Consider the following 9,859-nt stretch of genomic DNA (forward strand, 5'->3'; position numbering starts at 1 on the left):
ACTCATCTATTAGATGTGAATAGTTGGTAGTGTTTTTCCCCCTTCACTTTTCTTAAAAAAAATTTTTTTTTTTGCCAGTCTTGCGGCTTAAATTCAGGGCCTAAACACTTCCCCTGGCTTATTCTTGCTCAAGGCTAGCACTCTACCACTTGAGCCACAGTGTCCCTTCTGGCTTTTTTTATATTTTGTGGTGCTGAGGCCTGTTGGCCAATGTCTGTCTCCACTGTCACCTGGTTTCCCTCTGCACTCTTATGATTTGGGGTAACTTGATCTCGGCTTGTTAGCTCAAGGCCATCACATTGCCACGGGAGCCAACCTCCACTTCTGGCTTCTTGGTGGTTAATTACATTTTGGCCCCAGCTGGCTTCAAATCACAATCTATGGATCTCAGCTCCCGAGTAGAAGAATTATAGTCATAAAGCGACACAGATGGGCATCTCTGTGTGTGTGTGTGTGTGTGTGTGTGTGTGTGTGTGTGTGTGTGTGTGGTGATGGAGGTGGCTCATGCCTGTAATTCTAGCCATACAGGAAACTGAGGTCTGGATGACCCAGAATTAAAGCCAGCCCAAGCAGAAAAGTCCCTGAAACTTTATCTCCAATTAACCACCAAGATGCCAGACTGAAGGAATGACTCAAGTGGGTACAGGCTAGCTAGGAGCAAGAAAACCTAGAGCCCCAAGTTCTGGTTGTAAGCCCCAGTACTGGCATGCACACACATGCACACACACATGCACACACACGCACACCCACACAGGACAACAAAATGTCCCTTCACAAAGATCCTGAAAAGCTCCCAACTGGCCTTTAGGTGTTGGGAGGCCAGCTAGCAGCTAAATTCTTCCTGACCTCTGGCTGTGTTTTCAAGGATGTACAAGGACATGGCTTAATGGAAAATCAAAAATGCTTTACTATGTCTGCCATGAGTCCATTCTTATGTTAACCAACCTCATCCTGTCTTAGCTACCATCAGATATTGCTCTGGAGTCCATTCTTATGTTAACCAACCTCATCCTGTCTTAGCTTATCGTCAGGTATTGCTAACTCCAAGCCTTTTTGTGTTCTGGAATTTTAAGCCTATGCTGTTCCCTGGTTTTCAAACTGCATGTAAGCTGGAAGTTAAGGATAAACATGGCTACAGTCTTGAGTTTCAACCTTACGGCCTGCCCATGACCCCCGTGAGCCCCCTCCAAGGCCCGCCCCACTGCCCACAGGGACCCAAGGGTGCTGGGGCCCGGCAGTCCCCCACACCCTGGGCGGGCACCTTCCAAACACAGGACAGGAGGGAGGGAGAGGGACACTCGACCACTGAGACACTTGACTCCCAGGGGTCAGGGTGCTTCTGAGACTCTGCGAATTTGGGGGTGGGGGGCAGTGGTGGTGGTTGTGCCTGGCCCCATGTCCTTCCAGGACTGTCCTTCTGTCCGTTGGAGACTGATAAACCTTGGGGTCTACCCTGCCAGAACTTGTCTTCCCTCTGCCCAACTCACCCCCAAAGCCCGTTCTGACCCTAATAGTATCATGGAGCACCAGGAATCCCTGCCTTGGCCTGGCTTTAATCCATTGCTTTTGAAGATTCGAAAGTAGACTCAGGCGGAGGGTAACATATTGTAGGGTTTCCTTGAAATCCATCTACAATCTGCCCCGTTTAGGATTTCATCCTTCTTTGCCCGTGCCAGATAAGTGTACCCAGGGGACATTGTCCCCTCCAGACTTGAATGAGAGACAAAGCACAGCCGCCAGCCAGCAGGAAGGAGGGAGGGCATGCGCCCTTGTCTTGTAGGGGTTCAACCTCATCATTCTACATAGCAAGGTTTTATTGTTTTGCATTCTATACACAGATACATTAATATATATGTATAGATAGGTAGGTGCATGCGTGGGTATGCATATGCAGTGTGTGTGTGTGTGTGTGTGTGTGCATGTGGTTTGTGTGTCACTGTATAGTTTCTAGAGGACAGAGGATGACAGGTCCAGACGCAATGATTGTTCAAGTTCTGGGCTCTTTTCTTCCAGGATTTCACATACAGCAATCTGCAACTTCCTTAGAAGTAGGCAGAAACTTTGGAGTCATTTGCACTATTTCTACATGTGAAGTGGGTTTTTATAAGATTGTCCTCACTCTTTTCATTTGCATAGCTAGCTAATTGAAAGAAGATTTGACTCTCCTTAAGACAGTGCTTGCCATTGAAAGTGAACTTATTCAACATGCTGCTGGAGGGAACATGGTCTGAGGAACTATGTGCCTGATTTTACAAGGGTAGGGACTGGGTCCTACAAGTGTGAAAGAAATAGCCAGAACGCTCTCCATTCCCATGCATTAGGGCTGAATTTCCTGTACCCAGAAAAGTACTCATCCAGGTAGATGAACAGGCAAGCTCTTGTTTTTGAGGTTTAGGGATAACAGGAATGATAGTTTCTGTCCTAGGCTCCTTCTTCTGTTTGTGACTGTGCTGTGGCCTCGGATAGCATGCCAATTAGATATGCTTGCTTCTATGGGACAGGCAGGGGACAGGGCAGAGGCCACAGCTATAAGGCTCCCTGGCGATTTTTGAATGCAGGGTAGTGGAGTTTCCCCTCTCAGTGCCTCCTTGGGGGGGGGGGCTGATTTTGGCAGATGGAGTGGTGAGGACATAGACCTCACTTACCATGCTGCTCTGCAGTAGAGCAGAGAGAAACATTTGTACAACTTCATCTTGCAAGATGGGTGTGCTCAGGTGATTAGAAAATGCTTTTAGGGCTGGGGATATGGCCTAGTGGCTAGACCGCTTGCCTCCTATACATGAGGCCCTGGGTTCGATTCCCCAGCACCACATATACAGAAAATGGCCAGAAGGGGCGCTGTGGCTCAAGTGGCAGAGTGCTAGCCTTGAGCAAAAAGAAGCCAGGGACAGTGCTCAGGCCCCGAGTCCAAGCCCCAGGACTAGCCAAAAAAAAAGAAAGAAAGAAAGAAAGAAAATGCTTTTAAAATATGAACATAGGCCCTGCAATTTCTTTTTAATGCTGGATATTGAATCCAGTGCCTTATTCAGGCTAAACAAGTGTTCTTCCATTTGAGCTAAGCCCTAACTCTTTTGTTTTTATTTTTATCAGTCATGGGCCTTGAACTCAGGGCCTGGGCACTGTCCCTGGGCTTCTTTTACTCAACACTAGTGCTTTACTCCTTTGAGTCACAGAGCCACTTCCAGTTTTTAGGTGGTTAACTGGAGATAACTGTCTCCTGGACTCATCCTTCTGAGTAGCTAGTTTACAGTTAGGAGCCACTAGCACTGGGATTATTTTAGTTTTTAAGATAGGGTTTCACCACTCCCACTGCCCAGGTTGGTCTTGAATTCACAAGATTCCTGCTCTGACTCCTGAGTATCTGGGATTAGAGGCATGTACCACCATGCCAACCTGCAATGTTTTAAAATCAATAATGTCTTTCCAAGTTGGTACAGAAAGGAAGAGCTCCTTTTTAGCCCCTTTGTGCATACTATTTATTATTGTGGACAAACTGGTTTATTTAACCATTCACCCACTTTGGACATTGGACCCTCTCCAGCTCTTTCCTCTGAATGCTTTATTGAAATTCTGTACTCACCTCTTGGTACACATGTGGACTTCTGTGAACTATTCCACTGGACAGTGGTCTAGCCGGAGCCAGGACATGCATTTTAATGTGCCAAATTGCACTGCCAAATTGCATTCTACCAAGAGTGAGAGCTGGCCTTCTTCATTTTCACACCTCTTCATCCACCAAAGGATCCAGATTTGCCTTCACTCACAGATGCCATTCAGAGCAGCTACAACCCTCAGTGGAGTGGGAGATAAACAAACCAAGTTATCAGTCTGTTAAAATTCATCCTTTCTCTCTCTCTCTCTCTCTCTCTCTCTGTGTGTGTGTGTGTGTGTGTGTGTGTGTGTGTATTGGTCTTTGGGCTTGAAATCAGGGCCTGAGCACTGTCTCTGAGCTTCTTTTGCTCAAGGCTAGCACTCTACCACTTTGAACCACAGCACTACTTCTGGCTTTTTCTGAGTAGTTTATTGGAGACAAGAGTCTCATGGACTTTGTTTCCCTGCTGGCTTTGAACAGCGATCCTCAGATATCAGGATAGCTAGTAGCTGAGTAGCTAGGATGACAGTCGTTAGCCACCAGTGCCCGGCTAATGGCTTTAATTTTTCAGATGGCCTCTCCCTGCTTCTTCCCCAAGATGAATTCTGGATAGGCAAAAGTGGGGAGAGAGGGTTAAGAGTAATTGATTCATGGAGGTGGTGAATACCAGGACCCAGGTACCATGGTTGCTCTGATGCAAAGACCACGACAACCTACTCAAGAGACTGAGAACAAGGAATGCAGTTCAAAGCCATCCCAAGTAGGACAGTCCAATTCAACGCCAAAAAAGTCAAAATGGATCTGTGGCTCAAGTTGTACAGTGTTGGCCTTCAGCAAAAATGCTATAGACAGCTCCCCAGACCTGAGCTGAAGTCCAAGAACTGTCACACACACGCAAAAATAGACATAACAAGAACAAGATATCAATTTCATAAACCCTGAAGGGTTATCAAAGCCAGCTACAGAATTTCTACTCAAGGGGCATTTGAGATGACAATCTAGATGACTTTTGAGAACAAGAAAATTACTGCTAAATTGTAAGATTTTGTTGAAGGGCAAAGCTTGGTGCAGTTGAAATTATGGAAAGGTAATGTTCTCAAGCCTTAGCTATGCCATTAGAGGAGGCCTCTAGACTTATCTACCTAGTTACACTAGAGTAGGCCTCAAGCCTTAGCTACGCTATTAGAGAAGACCTCAAGCCTTAGCTACGCTATTAGAGAAGACCTCAAGCCTTAGCTACTTAGCTAGCTATTAGAGTAGGCCTAAAGCCTTAGCTATGCCATTAGAGTAGCCCTCAAGCCTTATCTAATTAGCTGGTTATTAGAGTAAGCCTCAAGCCTTATCTACCCCATAAGAGTAGGCCCCAAGCCTTATCTACACCATTAGAGTAGGCCTCAAGCCTTAGCTATGCTATTAGAGCAGGCCTCATGCCTTATCTATGCCATTAGAACAGTCCTTCTGACTAGGAAGACAGAGAATGTGAGAAAGAGGAGTATTTCACACTAAGAAAAGCATATTGTATTCAGGGAAAACTAAGAAAGTAATAACTACAAAACCATATTAGTCTCCTGTCACAAAAGACAAAATGGAGCATCATGGCAGGGGCAACATGACAGAGTTGCTTAATCTCCTAGGTACAGAAAGAGGACAGAGAGGAAGTATGTACTGACTCCATGACTACTTCTATAGCACTTAAGAGCTATAGACATCCTTCAAAGACACACTTTCAATGACCTGATACTTGCACCTAGATCCCACTTCTTATAGTATCTACCTTCCCCCAAAATTATGCCACCACAGTGTCTCAGAGTTTCCTGCCTGGGCTGGCAATGAATCAAGATCTTCAGGTCTCAGCCTCCTAAGTATTTAGGATTATAGGCGTGAGCCAGTAGTGCCCAGATTATCATTATCTTCTCTCTCTCTTTTTTTTTTTTTTTTTTTGCCTCTCTTGAGGCTTGAACTGAGGGACTGAACACTGTCCCTGGCTTCTTTTTCCTCAAGGCTAGCACTCTACCAGTTAAGCCAAGTGCTAACTTCTGGCTTTTTCTGTATATGTGGTGCTGAGAATCAAACCCATGGCTTCATGCATGCAAGACAAGCACTCTATCACTAGGCCACATTCCCAGCGCCCATTGTCTTCTTATATTGATAAAGCGTTCCAAGAATAAACAAGGTTTGCTGAAAAAAAAATGAGTATAAAAGCCATTTTATAATGTTCCAACCCAGCAGGGTACCATCCTAGAACTTCCATTGAAAGCTTTGCAGTGGGAGCTGAGACAGTCTCACCTCAGGTCTGGGTTCCAGTCATTATGGGTTCTCCAGCCTCTCATCAGATAAAGAAGCCCAGTCCCAAGTGTGGGTGAGGAATGCACATGCGCATGCATGTGGGTGAGGAGATGCGCATGTGCAAACACACACACACAAACACACACCTACAGCCCCAGATGAGCTTGACATGTGCCACCACCGCAGCCGTCAAGATTACTAGTGGAGGCCCGGAGTCTGCCCTTAATCCTCTTCTGGCAGCTTCCTGAGGTTACTCGATTCCACAGGCAGCCATAGAACACAAGCTGTGTTCACTGCCATCCTCCCACAACTGGTGCTGCACCTGCTATTGAGACATGGAGCCTCTGGCCCCTTCGGCCTCACTGCCTGAACTTCCATGGTTGCAGTCTGTTTAGGCATGTGACTGCGCATGCAACTGCTTTGTCCTTGGCTAACTACCCAGCACCCAGAATCCAGAGCAGCCTTTAACTCCAAGCCACTAACAGCCTCAACCTCCAAACCTCCAAAGGAGCTAACTTCTTTCTATTCCACCTTCCTGCAGTGCTCTCCTGTCCTCAGGCCCTCTTCACAGGCCTCAGGTTTCTCCACAGGCCTCAAGTCTCTCTGCAGGCCTTAGGCCCCTCTTCAGACCCCAGGCCTCAGATCTCTCTACATGCTACACACCTGAAGTTCTCTGCTAAAGTCACTTCTTTGGATTAAGGCAATGTCTCCAGAAGGCCACTGTGAAATACATGTTGCAGGGACTTAGAGCTGCAGTGACTCCTTAGTACCTAGACTAAGATGCAGCTAGTCCTGAGCCCATACAGAGAGAATTATTTTAGGGGGTCAATTCTAATTTAGTGGCCTAATTTAGTGCGCCTAATTCCAATTTAAGTGGTCAATGGCAGTCAATTCTACTGCTTTTGTGTTAGCATAGCAGTAACTTAGGCAGCAGTCAGCTTGACTTCAGTGAGCCTCAAGTCCACAGGAGCAGATCTGATTACTTGTTTGTAGTCAGTGCTCAAGGAATGCACTGCTCCTCTAGCCACTTATGTTGTGGACTATAAGTGATGAACCCTGTAATTATAAAATATATGTTCTTCATTAAAATGTATATAACATACATTTATAAAGCTCTCAGTGTGATGAACCTGATATCTAAGATAAACTCAAGAAGGAATAACTGAAAAGATGAACCAGAAAATCACAGACACAAACAAGAATGCCTTGAGGTGAGCCTCTTGACCAGGGCACTCTTCTGCTGGCTCTTGACTAGGCCTCCCTGTTCCAGTACAGTCTTTAGGTTGGTGATGTGCAGCACTTGAAGAGGCTTCCTGTCCAGAGTCACATCTTCATCTCCGCCATCTTTCATGAGGTACTCATATCCTTGCCTTTTGATGGATATAATAGAAATAGGATCTTGAAAATTTTTCTTCCCTAGATGGCTTCCAAACTTGATCTTTCCTCTCTCAGTTTACTGAGTAGTTAGGAATTACTAGTGTTGGCCACGGGCCATTCATTAGTTTTTAATGAATGGTGCATCTCTACATCTAATTCATTGGTGAATGCCTTCACTTATAGCTGTCTATCAAACCTATGTAGAAAACTTTTAGTGACTCAGCTTTAAAATGGTGGTTATTTGATTACTACAGTTATTTGATTATTATAGTACTACTTCTGAAGTAGTAATGGAGATTCAAAACTTGAAAACACATTACTGGCTCTACTGAAGAAAAATTTTGATTTCCAGAATCCTTCCAACATTGGTGAGTGAAGAATAAAGTCAAGCTTGATCTATTAAAAATAACAGAACACATTCCATCTCCAGATCTAGTACTAGCTTTTTAGGCACTAATTACCAGGTTTGAAGTTCAAGGCCCAAATATCAGGTCTTGTTACTCAATCTAGTTTGCTAAATAAAAGAAAAGTAAGCATGAAAGTCAGAGAAAGGAAACAATGTGGCACAGGCATAGTATGGGAAGAGAAAAGGTATGATTTCCAAATGTGCAACTACTTTCCTTACACAAACATTTGCTTTATGTTTAAACAGAGGAGTAAGAATTGGGAGGGGGTGAAGTGGGTGAGAGAGACAGGCATATATGCTCATTAATCAGCTTCAATCAAGAGGTGTTCTAGTGGCCAGAGGTGTCAGTGACAGGTACACTCATTGATCCTAGTCTCATTATTGGTCAGGCATGGCCTTGTTACACTAGGACTCACTGCCATCTGATTGGGGTTAGAAGGTACTTTGTCTTTTCTTACAGAATGTTATTGATCATCAGTGTTGTTCTTTTTGCTTGCTAGAGTCAGAGTGAAGGAGACAGATGCAAAACAGAGCTGAGATACCAATATTTTCATTTGCTTTCAATTAATTCATGGACCCAACTCAGAAGGAGTGTTTCTGAATAAAAGCAGCTTTTCAGTACTTGTTGTAGACCTGCTCTTTATAATGCCAATTTGTGTTAAATAAAATAATATCTATTCACTTGTGTGATTCACTGAGAATTTAAATGTTTTTCTTGGTATATATTCATGGTAAAAGATTCATATTTATTTAAAACTATTAACCGCCTATGCCATTCCATTGGTGAAACCTATTGGATTGGTAACTATGAAGTTGAAAAATAGTTACTTTTACTTGTTTTCCTCTCTTGGAAAAGATGAGACTTCACAGTTCCATGGAATAGTCACTGTTTTGTTCTTAAGAGAGGTTTTGTTTTTAAGAGAGGTAGCCTATTATTTCCATCACTAAATGTTTGTTTGTCATTTATTTATTATAAGTATGTTTATTACAAGTATTTACATTTATTATAAGTATTTACATTAAGAACAGGCAGGTAATATCAAATCACATGAAAAAAACTTTGCCACATAAAATCACAGGTATGATTTCTGAAGGGGATATTATTTTCAATATGTTTTTCACTTGACAAATATTGCTTGCAGATGCTGGACTGGCTCATAAAGTGGAAGAACTAATTCATGTGAGAGTGAGAACCACTTAAATGTTCAATTTCACAATTACAAGGCAATTTTTGACACTGATTAAAAATACCATTAATACTCCAAGTAAAACTTTCAGTCTTGGTAAAGAAAAAACAATTTGGTAAGAAAAAATTAAATTATTCTTAACAAATTAAAACAAAACCAAACTATGCTTGATGTGTAATTGCCCAGCAAGGAGATCTTGGTCTATCTAAAGTTCTCTGAAATTCTTATTGGTGCTTTTAGGAATTCTTACCTTTTAATAGTAGAAATCTCTTCTTCCCACCCCCTCGAACATACACAAAATGCTGCATGGCCACAGCAAGGGCCACATGAAAGAGTGGGATTACTCTGCCTCAAGCAGCTGGTTTGGATAAATTACAATGCTGCCTTCTTGGCAGGGAGCCCAAATGAGCACTGTGTATTTCATTCTTTCATATAGTATGAAGTATATCTAAAAAATTTTAAATTACATGATCACTGGCCTCATTCAAGTAAGTTGGATGCTAATCTACTGTTCTCTCATTTGGGAAAAGAAATTATGTCTGTCACTGTCTTTGAGCAACAAGAATAGGAAGGCATGTCATATCCCAGGCTGAGCACTACCTTGATGGAACTAGCTCTTCAGGCTGCCTAAATTATGTGGAACACATCGTCTCCCTTTTCCTCTGGCACAATAGGAGAAGCTTAGAGGATGTAAATTTATATTCTTTCTACTACAACTAAGTACATAATCTCAATTTCAGTGTGATTGAGGGCACCTGGGAAAGATAGCAGTGTTCAAGGAATAGTTTGAGACTCCTGTCCTTTCTGCAGACCTTATGGGCTTATTATAGCATGTACAACAGAATCCACTTGTGACTTGAGTATGCCTTTGGGTATACAACTGGCATTTTTAAGATGCCACACAGAATGGAGACATAAATTTGGTATATGCCAGCAAATTCACAGTTGGTATTGTGAACAAATTGTCTGAAGAATGAGTCCAGATACAGGGGTAATACATTCATGGACAGA

Source organism: Perognathus longimembris, chromosome 18 (genome assembly GCF_023159225.1).
Source record: "Perognathus longimembris pacificus isolate PPM17 chromosome 18, ASM2315922v1, whole genome shotgun sequence".
In the NCBI taxonomy this organism is placed as follows: Eukaryota; Metazoa; Chordata; class Mammalia; order Rodentia; family Heteromyidae; genus Perognathus; species Perognathus longimembris.